Source organism: Poeciliopsis prolifica, unplaced genomic scaffold (assembly GCF_027474105.1).
Source record: "Poeciliopsis prolifica strain line A6 unplaced genomic scaffold, Auburn_PproV2 SCAFFOLD189, whole genome shotgun sequence".
Classification (NCBI taxonomy): Eukaryota; Metazoa; Chordata; class Actinopteri; order Cyprinodontiformes; family Poeciliidae; genus Poeciliopsis; species Poeciliopsis prolifica.
The window spans coordinates 106,540-122,569 of NW_026562564.1; the positions used below are offsets into that span (position 1 = coordinate 106,540).

At 42.8% G+C, this 16,030-nt stretch overlaps 1 protein-coding gene and 1 pseudogene across 1 annotated transcript in view; both read left to right on the top strand.

Moving 5' to 3' along the window:
- Positions 1-10,139, top strand: part of LOC129356738 (latent-transforming growth factor beta-binding protein 1-like) — a 68,801-nt pseudogene extending 58,662 nt beyond the window's left edge.
- Positions 10,140-13,764: 3,625 nt separating this feature from the next.
- The window catches only part of LOC129356737 (ras guanyl-releasing protein 3-like), a 43,571-nt gene continuing 41,305 nt past the window's right edge, over positions 13,765-16,030 (top strand). Inside the window, exon 1 of the mRNA XM_055026292.1 lies at positions 13,765-13,849. The gene's annotated coding sequence lies outside the window, so the exon portion shown is untranslated. The remainder of the gene's footprint in view (positions 13,850-16,030) is intronic.

Consider the following 16,030-nt stretch of genomic DNA (forward strand, 5'->3'; position numbering starts at 1 on the left):
ACACAGCTTTACTGCTTTCCTGGTGAAACCTGGACTCTGTATTCAGGAAGGATAGCAGAGCAGCCAAACCATCTCTGAAGCAGTTTGTCTCTGTTATCTTTGGCTATAGCAGAGACTTCAGATAAGATTTGAAAGCATGAATAATGAGCATAATAATGCATCCCAGTGGATTGGAAGGACATGGAGATCAGGCTGAAAACCATTGGTTTTGTTCAGATTTGACTTGGAGAAGCTGAAAGGCTCCATGCTGTTTCCATCTAATTTGATTTCCTCCAGCAGGATGGTTTGTCACAACCTATTCCCAGCAACTACACACAAATACGCGCACACACACACACACGCTCGCCTACAATAACCCTACCCATACCTCTAACCATCACATACCTCTAACCCCAACCCTCATCAAAAGTCAATTCACACCTGAGTCCTAAGCCTAACCCCTACCCCAAAAACAGCATTTCCCTTCATGGGGACCAAGAAAATGTCCCCACAGGGAGCAGATCCCCACGGCCCCACATTGCAGACAGAAATAAGGATATGAAAACTGGTTAACACACATGCATGCACGCTTAGTGGGCAATGCCACCAAAACACACATTTTGTTTCCAGACTTAGAATACAGTATTTGCTGCGTGCCCATTTTAACACAATTGCCATCTGTTCCTTGGCACAGTTTCCTGGTCCCACCCGAGTTCAGTCCACCCAGCTGCCAAACCGTCACTGCACTGTGGCCTTTACACATGGAATCACTTACACACAAACACACAGACTGGAAGCCAACAGCGGTGGTTTACCACTAACCATTTAGAATGAGTGTTATTTCACTTTCTTCCTCTTTTCCAGCCTGGTCTGCTGCTGATCAGCCAGCACCGTCTGTTTCCTCTGCGTTTTCAATCTGTTCTCCCCTTTAATCGTGTCATTTCCCTCCAACCAAAGTGAACTTTACTTCTTTTCAACAAAGCTATTTAACAATGTCTCCAGTTTATCGTCATCCTTGTTCTGTTTTTACTTTGCATACTTTACTTTTTATCCTCACTATTGACATAGTGATTATACTGAAAGAAATTTACACACGATGTTTAGGATTTTCCAGTGAACTTGCTCAGTCAAGCATTTATTTGAACTTTGATGTCTTGACAGAAGCAGGATTAATAAAAAATATATAAATAAAACTTTACAAATGCTGTTGTTTGACATCTTGCAGTTGAAATAAATAATCAATTGGAACTAATAGACAACCCCTATTTGTACAATCCTTGTCCTGCAATTGGCTCTGGCTGCTAAACGTCATTATTTCACAAACTAAGTTGTATTGAACTCACTCATTTTTCAGTTCAGATTCTTCATCAAAAGCTCCATGTGTTTTCCCACAGATGTGAATGAGTGTGAGCTGCTGAGCAGTGTGTGTGGAGAGGCCGAGTGCTTGAACGTGGACGGCTCCTTCCTCTGCGTGTGTCCCGAGGGTCTGGACTACAACGTCATGATTGCCAAGTGTGAGCCCACTCAAACAGGTAACCCACTCTGACACCCTCAGCACAGCGTCTCTTTCATTCCTCAGACGGGTCGGATTTCATTAGCTGAACACCTGATCTATGAAAATAAGTCCTGATCCAGTGACTTATTTTCACTGGATTTTTTTACTTTTTATAGATTCTTTCAGTTTTGCTGTCAGCTTGCATTGCCAATTGAAAGCTGGCTAAGAATGCATTTTTTTGATTTCTTCATCTTGTTCATTTTGGTCTATACCATGTCCTGTTCTTCACAACAGACTCAGTTAAACTGACATATGGTTCATAAATGTAATCCCTTCTAGCGTTAAGGCTCTACTCGTCCAGACATGTTTATAAAAATCTGCACATGGTACAATGTAATTATGACGTGGTGCCTGAACCACCTTTAGTGTGGCTCCACACTAAAGATGTTTAATTTTATTCACAATGATTTAAATGAAATAATCTAAAGTTAACTGTGAGGTCGTCAGTCTGAGAGCTTCAAGAAATTATCCTAAAATATCATATATGTGAGCGTATGTTTCAAAAAAGGTTTTCCAGAAGTCCAGTCAAAGTCCATCCTAGTTGGCATTAAGCCTCTCACAATAAGCAATGACTCAATTAATGATGAATTAAAATGAACCCAATCATTTCCATCATCTATTATAATCCACTTTATTTATGGTTTTGGTTTTAAGTTATTTTTTTCCATTTTATTTATTGTTTTTGTTTGTGATGTCTTATTTTAGTTATTTAAAGTATCTTCCAGTTCCAGAGTTAATTATTCTTTACAAAATTAAACTTTATCAATATGGTGTGACTCAAAAATGGTCTCCAAACAGCAATATTATCGTTTATCGCAATAACTTTTGGGACAACTTATCGTCCAGCGACATTTGCCATCATGAGTTAGATTGCTGGAAAAAATCCCTCGACAAGCTTGTTTAGGCTTTAAAACCCTGTTTGAAGATCAGCTACAATTTCAGTTCATGTTTTTCTGTTTTTTTTTTTCCTTTCAGCGCCTTCAGTGGAAAGAAAGGATTGCTACTATCATCTTAGTGACGAGAACCTCTGTGAGAGTGTGCTGAGCAGCCACATCACGCTGCAGGAGTGCTGCTGCACTCTTGGAGCCGGCTGGGGGGACAACTGTGAGGTTTACCCTTGTCCTGTTAATGGCACAGGTGAGCTGGTGGATCAGAATCCCTCCAAGCCTTTCATTTCCAACCTGCGCCTCCATACAGTGTGTTGTTAAGGTTGATCGGCTTTAAAATCAAACAAAGATAAACTCCCAATTAGAAAACGGTTGAGGAACGTGATTAGAAGTCAGTGTGAATCTTTGGTTTCCAATAATATCCATCCACAAGTCCCCAGTCTATGGAAACCCAATCCGTGGAGATCCATCACAAAAGCTTTGACTGTTTTCCTCCAAAAGACTGTATGTGCAGAGAGTCTGGTCCCTGCAGGAAGCAGCAGCAGTATGTAGCTGTATTTATAGAAACCAGCTGTGGCGAACAGAGCAGCATAACCTGGGATCCTCCATGTCTGCTCTCTTCTAGACCAGTTCACCCAGATGTGTCCATCTGGAAGAGGTTTTGTTCCCAGCGAAGACCTGCTGTATGGAGTAATGTTCTCAAACAGTTACAAAGGTAAGGCAAGTGGAAATAGTTTACTCTGATCCAATTTAAAGGCATGATATATTTGAAGATGTTATCTGGTAACAATAACAGCTCTTTTCATTTTGCACGCACCAACCACCATCTTATTGCTTCTGTAGCTGTTTTTTTTTTTTTTTCTCCTGCAAACTGAATAAGTTTCACTTGCTTGAAATCCTCTGTGAGTGAAGCGATCTGATTGGGCCTTGGTCAAGTGTGAGTGGTGGGTTTCAGTCTTGGGTTTTGTGATGCATGTGCAGTCAGTGAGGAGGCAGTGCCCCCTTGTGTTGAACAACTGCTGACACAGAGAAGGGTTAGATCACTAAGCCCACATCTGAGAGGATTTCCTGGAAGTTGGTGAACAAATCTGATTGGTCGTGCCGACTTCGCTGAACCCAGAGGGATGGAGCTCAAGTTGGCCCATGACACAGTTTGTCATGAAAGCTCAGGCTAGTTAGCATGGCCATGACGGCAGATAAAGAGTTTTCCTGTAACAGTGAGTTGTTTCTCCACCATTAGCACATTGAGCAGCAAGTGGACAGGTTGATTGACAGCACTCCTCCTGACTCTGATTGGTTGTTTTGACTGGGAGTGGTGCATTTCTTTAGATGGCAATAGCAGCTCAAGAAACAGGTGGAGGAGATCCAATTGTTTTCACAGGTCGTCTGTCTCATGACACGATGACAGATTTAATAAATATGGAAAAAACTGTTTTTTGTAAAAGTTACGTACTGCAGCTTTAAGCAACAAGCAGATGGGAAGTTTGTCAAAGTTCCATCTTTGCAAACCGGAAAAGGGTGGATGAACCCAGCCAGGTGGGGGCTGGGTTCATCGATGGCGCCGAAGGAGGTTCTTCCCCAAGGCAGTATATGTTAAACAGCCGCTTGCCTTCCTTGTTGAGCTTTGAAAGCGTGTTTAGATGCACAAAGATTAGTTTTTCAGAGGTGATCACACAGACCATGTTTTGTCCTGTTTCCAGACGCAGATGAATGCAAACTGTTTGATAAGGAGGTCTGTAAAGGCGGCTACTGTGGGAACACAGAGGGAAGCTATGAGTGTTACTGCACCAGCGGTCACTACTACGACCCCGTCAAGCTGGAGTGCACAGGTCAGTAAAACTGAGAAGTGTGCTAGAGAGTCAAACGGCTCCGATTCATCGTCTAACTCATGACTCTGGTCTGTGTGTCTCGCGGTTCTCTAGATGTCAATGAGTGTTTGGATGAGTCCGTTTGTGATGGAGGAGAGTGTCTGAACACAGACGGCTCCTTCAACTGCTTCTGTAGACCCCCCATGGTGCTGGACCGCAACAGTAACCGCTGTGTTGTGCTTCCCCAGCTGGCTGGTGAGAGTTCAGTTTTTTCATTCAAGTCTCTGTATTTCAAAACAGTTTTAGTGCAAAATAAGAAATGTGGACAAAAAAGGGACATTTATCCATCTTTTACAAAACACATCAGTTCAGAAAAACCTATCAGAGCCTTAGGATTTATTTCTGATCCCAGATTTCGTAAAGCTCTGATCTGCTTATGCAGGTTGAATGTGTGTGTGCATGCATGCATTGGCGTGTGTGTGTGTGTGTGTGTGTGTGTGTGTGTGTGTGTGTGTGTGTGTGTGTGTGTGTGTGTGTGCGTGTGTGTGTGGTGTGTGCGCGTGTGTGTGTGTGTGTGTGTGTGTGTGTGTGTGTGTGTGTGCCCCTCCAGCCCTGCATAGATAAGTGACCATAGACAGTAGATAGCTGGACCAATAAGTAACAACAAAATACTTGTTCTACATGAACGAACTTGAAATCAAACTTTCTCAACAATGAAATATTGATAGTTCAATAAATCACTAGTTGTGCGCCCTCTGCATCCCAAAACAAACCTACAAATACAGCAGATGGATTCATAAGCAAAAATTTCAGTTTCACTATGAACAGCTCATGTGATTTTTACATTATTCCTGTAACCAGAAAGCAGGAGCTGTTCACTTTTTTTACACACCTGAAAATGCATTAACTCAATGCACCACAATACCCATTATCTACATCTGCTTATCCTTACAAGGTCACAAGGAAGGCCTGGTGCCCCTGTTGCAGAGGTCATTGGGTAAGAGGCAGGGTACAGCCTGTAGAGGTCACAAGGTCATCACAGAGCAACATAGACTACGTTCACTCAGCAGGCGAATGCAGCCCAAGTCTAATATTTTTTCTTTGCTTTCTTGCCCAAATGTGATGCAAATCTAACTTTTTCACAATGACCCACGCAGTTAATTCAAACAAAAGCTGAAAAATATGATTATTAAAATGATGATTATGATAATGCCACCACTTTGGATCCAAACAGACTGCTCTCCAGAAGCTGCAGGCAGTGCATCACAAAAGGCTTTTTATTTCTTTCTTTTTTCTTTTTTTTTTTAGCTTTCTTTGTCTTATGATCTTATCTCAACAACAGATAATACTCTATTGTAAAGACACAGATGCTCCATAGCAGAATGATGTCTGAAGATATAAAAAATAAAATCTATGGATGCAAAGTGAAACCTATTCCCCAGCAACAAAGGAAATGAATGATTCTAGAAACTAGCAACCCTGGATGGATAGATGGTACTAATAATTGGCAGTTTTGGTATTATTTGCATATGATATTCCAGTTGATAACATAATTTTACAGTTGCGTTCAAACAGTGCCTGTAGGGTATGGTTCATTTTAGATAGTAAAACTGGCTGTATTTGTAGAGCAACAACAGATGGAGTATTTGGACTATCAGATCTGCTGGCAGACAGTCACAGAAACCAATACGTGCACGCGGCCCCTGGGGCCCAACGGGAAGATGACCTTCACCGAGTGCTGCTGTCGCTTCGGAGAGGCCTGGGGGATGGAGTGCGCCTTGTGTCCCCGTAAAAACTCAGGTATGCGACTCAGACACACTCTGCAACACACACAGAGAACCTCTCATCCTCACAGAATGTTTCAACATTTCCCACAAGTGGGGAGAATAATGCTGAAATTTACTTGCCTGTATTTTAAAGTTTCAGTATATTTTTAAGTTTAATTCCGCTGAGCAATCTTGATAACTGTCATTAGTTGACGATGGGGACAATGGTAGAGACGGAGGTAGAAGTTTGTCATACAGTCGGTGGGTTGCTGGTTTCGTCTTCGGTTTCAGACATTATGACCTTAGGCAAGACACTTCAGTCCCGGCTTAGGCAAGACACTTCAGTCCCGGCTGACCTGCTGGTGGTGGTAAGAGGGCCGAACAGGTGGAGCCTCTGTCAGTCTGCCTGTCAGAGCAGCTGTGGCTCCTACCCAGTTGATAAAGTGCTGTTCAAGTACGAACCGTTTTAGTCATACAGGAGGTTGGAACCTTACTCTTTAGTTTCTCTTCTGCACAAACTGTTTTCTTCTGTCCTCAGAGGACTATGCATCCATGTGCAATATTCCTCTGGTGGGAGGCGACAGCCTTACGGCCACGATGCCCTGGTTGCCGGTCCGGTTCACGAATATGAAGTGAGCCCAGACTACTTGACATCGCATGAAGAGCAGCATGTCCGCAACATTTACGAAAACGAAGAGTGTAAGTATTTAGCCTTTGCTTCAAGACACAACTTGAGTCGTACATTTGTTTGATCAGATGACTGAGAACCTTTATGAGAGGATTTGTCTTTGGGGAGCAGCTTCTACTGACAGACAGGATGGCAGGTTTGAACAAAATGGAAAAATAATAAACAAAACAGGGAACCAAAACGCTACATGGCTAATAATGCTATTTGATTTAAAACCAGTTCTATGTGATATAAAATATCGACTTGATATTTCATCTTTACTAGTTCTTCAGTGGTTCCGGAAATGTTTGGTTGAATTTTACGTATGTAAAACTCTAAAGTACTTCAAATGAATTTGACATTTTCAGAAAAGTTATGTTTTGTGTCAGGTAATGTATGTTTCCATGTTGATTAATGTAGAAAATCCATTAAGAAGAAATTATCTGAAAAACTGAAAAATGTAGCTTTAATGCTCAAGTTTGACTTCTACTTTAAAAATCAGTTCTTTTACTTTTTCATCTTATTTTCCACCGACGTCGATTTAATTCACTAGTATCTCAGGTTAGTAATACTTACTTCACTTTTCTAAAGGATATGGTGAGGTAGAACGACGCCTGCCTTTAATTGATTTCAGTGAAAATAAGTTGATGTTATGGAAGAGGAGTGCAACATTGTTTCTGTCTTTATAATATGAAATAAAAAGAGGTTTGCACACTGCAGGATTCAGTTAGTTACCATAGAATGCTTTAAGCGGCTCCGTCTCCAAACCAGAGGAGATGAAAAAACCAAGAAGCTCCAGGATGATGTGAGGATGTTCATGTCTCAGCTGCCTGTAGAGCTGCTGCCTCGCTGAGCTGCGGTTGAGATGATCAGATTAGACTAATTCACCTGCCAGTGTCTTTAACGCTGCAGCTCAGAGGCCTCGACCCACTGAGGTTTGGAAGCAGTTTGCTGCCATCTTGTGTCACAGCAAGGTGAAAGCGCCGCTTCCGTCTTTTAGAAACCTTTTAGAAACTCATAATGAGTGTAAACGTATCACAGACTGTATTTATTCATTAGTTACTCCCTTGACTCTTAAATGTTGTGATTAAGTTACATATGAACAGCACATCCTACAGAACGTTTGTTTTTTTGTTACTGCGTGTTCCTGTGGAATGTTGTTGGTGTTGAAGATGAAGAAGAAGGAGGAAGAGGAGGAAAAGGAGGAGGATGAGTAATTTTTGGTCTTGCAGCTTGATCACATTAAAAACTTTTTAAAACACATTTTAATGTTAGTTTTAACTGTTTCCCCCACATCCCCTCAAACACACAAATGTGTGCTATCATCAATTTAAAGGCAGTCCAATGAAACATGAGAGTGTGAGCTTTTGGTTTTTGTTTTGGTGGGAACCTTTTTTGTGGCCAGGCAGTGATTTGTGTTTTTTCAGACGTTAGGTCTGAGGTGATTCTGTGATAATATCATGTTAAGTTTTCCAACGCTGATCATATGACGTAAGGCAGGTGGGTTTGTTAAGCGCTCCAATCTATACTCAGACCTGGTTTAACTGGTCTGGCGTTGTGTTTGGTTCATACCTGTGCTGCAGATCGCTACAGCAACTTCGAGGGCTTGCGAGCCGAGGAGTGCGGGATCCTGAACGGCTGCGAGAACGGCCGCTGTGTCCGGGTTCAGGAGAGTTACATGTGCGACTGCTTTGCGGGATTCACCCTGGACCTGTCCCACATGACCTGCGTCGGTAGGCGGCCGCTCGCCGTCACGTAAAGAACCCGCCGTACCTTTCCTCTGTTTCACGCCGGCACCTCTCTCCTCGTGCAGATGTGAACGAATGCTCGGAGCTGAACAGCCGGATGTCGCTGTGCAGAAACGGAAAGTGCGTCAACACGGTGGGCTCCTACCGCTGCGAGTGCCTGCCGGGCTACAGGGTCTCCGACAAACCCAACTACTGCGTGAAGACAGACAAACAGCAACATCCACACACACTCAGTGAGAGGAGGCAGAGACCAGCAGGGCCACAAAAACCACACGCACAAGCTCATAACACTATACTTGTGAGGACATCCACTGACGAGTTGGGCCAATGAAAAATTGTCGGCAGCAATCGAATCGTGAACATCCTGCAGCGCAGCTGACTGTCGGCGCGGAGCAGGAGGAGCACCGGGGTCAAAGGGCTTCCTGTCCTTCAGCATAACCCAACCAAGTTTCATTTTACTCATCAGATCCCAAATATTTCTGTATCGTTTTTATAATGGACTGTTAGATTGTGTCGCCAACAGCATCATATATGCCAGCTGTCTTTTTTTTGTCTTTATACAATTAAATTATTATGCCTGAGAGGTAAATTATTGGTCAGCCGGACAAAAAAAATTACTTTCTATTTCCACTCTAATGGCGCATATGGCTGACCGATGGTTCTGATTTACTTGTTTTGTTTTGTTTTACGTGAGTTTTAGTCCAATCAGTCGATGGGATCAATGTGAGCAGTGAACTGGTCTTCCTGTTTCCACTTACCTGCTTTGAAAATCCTTAGAAAACCTCTATATAAATACACGTTTTGCTCCCAAAGTTACAAAAACCTGGACGACTATCAGAGAGCCGGTCGGCTTGTCTGTAAGCTAAAGTGTGGATTTCCTGGAAGTAAAGAGTTGAGGTGCTTTTTAGATCTGAGAAGAGTGAACGAAACCAGCAAGTCCAGGACACAATACACACACACACACACACAAATACACACACGCAAAATTGAATCCACTATATTCAACACTGTATAAAGAAAACACATTAGGCGAAGATGAATTATAAAGTTACTTGATGAAGCTTATTTCTGGGAGTGAGACATGGAAAAGAAAGTATGTTTGTTTATTTTTCTCTTGAATTTGTTTCTAAGTGGTGCTTTATGAGGCATCAGGTGGATCTGCTCTTTCAGCTTCCTGACAAACCCAACATATGGATTTATGCTGGGGGATTCTGTCATATTTCACAGCACTTCGAAAACACCGTTGAATATTTCATGTCCGGTCCACTCCTGTCTCCGACCTCTGACCTCTGGGAACCAGCTGCCGTCATCACTCCACAGCACCATCAGGCCGTTTAGCCTGGAAGTTTTTGTCTGAGCTGATGAAAGTTCCTCGGGTTTTTCTTTTCGACGTGTAACAGCCGTCGGAAGCAATCAGACGCCTGCAAAACACAGAACTAAACTGCTTCATGTTTTCTACGCGAGCTGCTGCTCCCTCCGTCTACGTCTTCAAGAGACTCTGACCGTCTTTTCCTGACTCCGTTTCACTCAAGTCAAAAGTCTTGCCGGGTTGCGATGCTGTTGTGGGACAGTAATGGGAGAGGAGAACCCAGTGTACAGCTCTACTAAAGAGTAGAGAGAATAGCTTGTGTATTTGTAATTTGTACATGAACAAATGGCTTTTTCTGTGAATTCATAACATAATGTACATTAAACCCATTGGTAATAAACCACAAATTGTTTTATTTAATGGTACTTCTTGGTCCTTTATTCCCCATCTTTAAACATTTAATTAATATGATTATGAGATATACTGAATAACTGCCTGCCATACCCACCCAGCTGTGAAATAAAAAAGTTTACAAGTTTGAAATGTTTATTGTTTTAACTATCTTCTCATATCAAATTTGCCTATTTTGATTTTTCTTTTCATTTTGCTCAAATTATTTATCCAGTGCGATACTATGATCTTGTCCATCTTTGAAGTGTTCCAGGTTTTGTAGTTTTGTAGGGTGATCCAAATGCATAAAAAGGACTTTATGTCCTTTATGTCAAAAATCAGATAAAGGTCTCACAAATCACAAAAATGTGGGGAGAAAAAATATTCCCCATTCCCTGAGGGGAACTCACAGTATTGCATCTTTAAAGTGACCCTGGATTCAAACTGAATACTCAGTTTCGGTGATCAGTGGGGAATAAGCCTTGACCCTGACTTATTTAAAATTCTGCGGAAAGAATGATTGGATTATAGATTCCCCAAAAGAGACATCGCTTTGATGAAACTCATTAAAAAAGCAGCTAAAAAACATTACTGTTCAATTTCATGTATCTTTATGTCAACCAGGAACAGAACTTACTGACTCCCATCATCTTGGCCTCTGTGGTTTTGTCTCTGCCACATCTGTTGCAACTTAGCGAAGTTCATATGACCGCAGACAAATCCAGTCCCTGTCCCTGACACGGACACTATTCCCTGATGTTTCTGTGTCTTTCGGCTCAATAACTGTTGCTCTGGTCAGGATAGACCTCAGCACAAAAGCACCGTTTCAGGAGTAAAAGATTTCAACAAAAAATGACTCCAGCCATTAAAACATGTGGCGATAATGTGATAATGTGGCGAGACTGAAAGATAAGAATGCTTCCAAGTGTTCAAGAAGCCATTTAAACATGTCTGAAGTAACAAGATCCTGTAGATTTGAAGTGCTTTGTTGTTCATGACATGCAGAAGGAGCAGAATACTAAAACCCCAGATTTTATTTAGCTTATCATGGACGCCAAGAAGAATCAGGAAGAAGCCATGAGAACCAAGATGGCAGCTCTCAGCATATCTCTGGACCTGTAGGTCTGATGGAGGCAGAACAAGACATGCCACTGACCCATAACCACATGAAGATGCTCATAAGGATCAAGAAGTAGAACTGCCACTTCATCTGTCAGCCTCAGTTTCTCTGAGAGCTGTGTGTGTGTGTGTGTGTGTGTGTGTGTGTGTGTGTGTGTGTGTGTGTGTGTGTGTGTGTGTGTGTGTGTGTGTGTGTGTGTGTGTGTGTGTGTGTGTGTGTGTGTGTGTGTGACGGCCAGAGTGTCTGATGACGATGGTGAGCTTGCAGGAGCCTTTCAAACAAAGCTTGGATCTACTGTGTGTTTTAGTTTTGCAGGAATAAAGTGCTGAATGTGTTTCTGTGCTGAGGATCAGATTCAGTCAGACTTTGTGTTTCAGTAAAACTGTCACTGAGAGATGTTGGCTGGATCCCCTGAACCTCGACCGTGTTTCCAGTAAACTCAAAGTCTATTCATAGACTGAGTCTCTCTATGTCTCACTCGCTCACTCACTGTCCATCTGAGCTACTGCTATAATAATTATTATTATTATTAACCATTATCTGAGTGACCCATGTATCCTCTGATAGACCAGGATCTTGGTCTGCACGTCTTGCCTGGATTTCTATGAGGTACGTTGTTCACACACAACTTTAGAGTTAATACTGTGTGTGCTGTGTTTTCTCTGATTATGTATCTAGAAAGTAACTCTGTTCTCTCTCTGTGTCATGCTTCTGAGGAAGTATCTGTTCTATTTCTGTTTTCCATGGACAGCAGTGAGTGGTGGTTTGGGAGTAGCACAGCATCAAGCTGCAGTCAGCTTTTGCTGAACGGAGTCAAAGGTCACAGTGTGACAAAACACATGTTAGGTCCAGGGTTGGTGTGGATCGCCACGGACAGACTGAGCAGCAAAACCCAAAATAACAAACCCGACTGGACTCTCACTTCGTATTCCCAGCATTGCTAATGCAGCACAATGAGGAAAAAACGCAATACTACCAACATAAATGTTACACTTGATGCTGCCTCTAAAGAAAAGATGCAGAATGTTTCCACTGCAGACGAGATTAAAAATGAAACAATTGAAAAACAGCAGAATTACTTTCATGTTTGCTTTCTGCTTATTCTCACAGAACCGTCACATCATCGGAGCCAGAGAGTTGCCACATCTTACTGAATCACTGGTTTGCTCAGTACTGCCACAGCTATTATACATTTGATCTTATTATTCTAGCCTGGCCACTCAATTCTCATCTCTCTCCAGTTCTTCATCTGGAATTTCTTCCATTGAGCTCAACTCCTTGGATTTCAACCAGTGAACAGGAGGAGGAGTCGAGAACGACAGCATCGGTTTTCTGAGCTGTTTTAGAAACGTGGCCTGCCTGCCGTTGTAGTTTTATTAATGGCAGCGGAGGAAATGAGCAAAGCCATTCCTTCCATGTTGGTCACACTTCCAAATATTGAGCAACTGAAGTCGGATTAAAAGGAAAGTTTAAGGCATTTTATTGCTGGCAAGAGACATAGTTGGACTCAGTGCTTCTCTCGTCGCAGAGAGGGAAAGTTGTTTGCAACGCAGGCTTCACAGCCGCTGAACTGATGCATGACAAACCATATCCAACATTAACGACTGGACAAAATCTAGGTTCCCGTCAGTGGCTTTAGAACGACAGCTTAATCTCACCATGGCTGTTCTTTTATCTTAATTCAAATATTGATCATGAGTGAATTTCAGGAGATCTCAGTGAAACACCAGCCAGTCTTCTCGGTCTCACCGCAGTTTCCAGTAAACATCTAATCAAACCCGAACCCCATTCCCAACACCGTGAGACATTTCCATAAAAGAGACACCAGATTCCCGCACGGCGGCTGTGCTGCCAGCTGAATGTGTGTGAAACAATCAGAACTGGAGCTGGATTCTTTTTGTGCAGCCAGACAGCAGGATGTGTTGCCAGTGCTTTTGTTTAGGCAGACCTTTTTAGAAGCCCAGAGACAAAAACAATGTGTACAACGTCATCGGAGTGGAATATAGGATGGGTTGACCCTCAACAACAATGCAGCGGTGCTCACATGGCCTGGCTCCACCCTGCCTGTCGGTTATCACTCTGAGAGAACGCAAAAACAAATGAAAGCTTGCAACACTGTGTCACATTCACAGAGCAACGTTCTCCTGAACTGTTTTTGGAATCTGCCGCAGGAAGACACACACACACACACACACACAAAAACAAAGATGAACATGCTCACGAGTGTGTTGTGATACATTTCCTGCACACATTTTTTTTTTTCCACGTCGCCTTGTGTGAGCTCTATATTTAGCCTCCCTTAACTCAGGCAGGAAAACTAAGTTGGGAAAGAATTGAAGGAAGTCTAGTGGTCATTTAGACAAACAAAGCTCACACACAGAGCTCTGCGCTGGCTGAATACACATCAGTATGTGTAGCTGAACAAAACAAAGACTTCAGATGAGAGAATCTGAGAGACCATCTGAAGAGAGGAGCTATGCTGAATGGAGAGGTCTACTAGATTTAACTGGATTCTGCTTTTTAAGCTAGGCCTGAGAGAAAAAGGAAATTGTTGGACCCCTGGACATGTTGAAAGGCTGCGTCTATGACTTGTGTGGATAGCTGCCGGGTATAAAGCGAGGTAAGCTGCACGTGTAAACTTCAGCAATGATTATGACTTGCAGTTAGTTCAGTCTGCCTGGCTGAGATACCAACTGAGAAACATCTTCGTTTTACAGTTAGTCTTTTATGTTGGGTTTGTTCAAATCTGCATGTTTACTGTGTTATCAGGCATTTTTCCCCAGAACCAGTTCAACCAAGATTGAATTGGACTTGACATCTTTTTTATTCTTGGTGGCTGTGTAAGTCCAGGCTTACTCTCGCAGTGACATCAGGGTGTGTGACTATTGCAGGACTTCTTCTTCTGCATGCTACACATTGATACCAATGTGTATCAAATGATACACATTGGTATCAAAAGCAGATGGAAGTGTGATTTAAAAGTGAATATCTGTCAGCTTTGAGGGAGAGGCAGGTACATGCTGCTGCTCTATCACAGGACCAACAACCAAACACACAAGGGAATTTTAAGTGATCAGTTGAGAGAGAATCCATATTTTTAGACAGTGGAATGGAAACTGAAGCGACATGCATGCAGAAATGCTCCTGGCTGCGTCTCTAGCCCAGGGCAGGGCAGCAGCCAACAGGACAGTGACTGGATGTTGTGACTGGAGGCTGTACATGTAACACACTGATGTGGTTTTAAGAAATCAGAAAACACAACAACTCGTCCCTGCAGTGCAGGAGTTGCAGACATTTAGGAAGAGCAGCACCAACTCCATTGCATCAACTAATCAGAATAATTTCTCATTGACCTGTTAGTTGTGCACATGCATGGAGCGAACTGATGGTAATCCGACTCCTCTCTCTGTTTGTACCTGAAAGCTCTCCATTTAGTCATCAGCAGTTGCTGGTGTTATCACCTTTAATAATTAACCCACCAGGACTCCACTTTCCCACATGTTCCAACTACGACCTGAACCAAGTTCTTTTGACATTTGCTACACAGTATGACATGTGAGCGAGTCTGTCGGAGACTGCTCTTAGATTAGCAGTCGATTTTGGTTTTTGAAACACCTAAAACTATTTTCGACCATTGATTCCTAAATAGACATGCAGTTCTTTTCTCAAGTAGGAGGATGGCTCCAACTGTGACAGACCGCCGCCGCTGCCAGCACCACCAGGGACAAGGGTGTATAGAAAATGGATGGCAGTTTCTCTATTGATCAATGACATGATTGTTTACTTAGTGCTGAGCAGGTGGAGATGAATAAAAAGAGAAACGTGATTGTGTTAGTGAATTCATTTCATAAAACCAACTTTTAGAGCGTTGAGTCTTTGTGTCCATTGACTCATCGGGCCGCTGGCTTTGTCAGCTGAGCCCCCTGTGAAAGCAAACGTCGCCCTGAAGAAATCCAACAAAATGGCTGGTGTGAAGAGACCCGGGCGAGTGGTTCCCCTTCTCTGTTCGCATGGTAGCTGTTAGCCACCAAAACTGATTAACTGATTTGAGTTGGTGGAAATATGCAGGATGTCTGATGTTTTTCGCTGCTGGTGAATGTGTTTGTCAGATAATCGGTTTTCAGTTCAGTTGTAGGAAAACAGATCTTCCATTCATCCCTGTGAGTTGTCAGACATATCTGACTCTGATCCTGTCCTTAATTTACAGTAAAGCCAATTAGTAGCACTGTTAAGAAAGTTCTTGAAAATACCACCTGCTATCTTCTGTTTACATAACACCAAGAAGGAACAGACTGGACACCCGTCCGTCCGTCCAACTGTTTTCTTACACACTTGTCCCTGACAGAGTCCTCAGTGTTGCTGGTGTCCATCTCCAGCGGTCAACAGGTGAGAGGCGGGGCTTCACCCTGGACAGGTTGGCCTTCTATCGCAGCAGATTGAATATATATCAATTTTGTCTCAAGAATTAAAACTTTGATATAGTTGGTCACATCGTATTTATGTTTCACAAAACCAATCCTTTCTGTGTTGGGAATTATGCCCGTCTACGTGAGGATGATCCCATTTGTTTTCGCTCAGAATATTAAGCTCTAGATGTGGAGCCTTCATGAAAACATGTCTGCATCGGTCTGCGCTTCCACGGGCGAGGAAGGAAGCTGCGGCACAGCGTGTTCTTGACGTGCGTCCTCGTCTTTGTGGAGTGAAGAGCCGGTGCTTCAGTCCACTAATGAAGTCCATCAGTGTGCTCCAGGTCCATTAGGCCGATGTACAACAATGTGTCCTCACTCTGCCGAATGTCAAG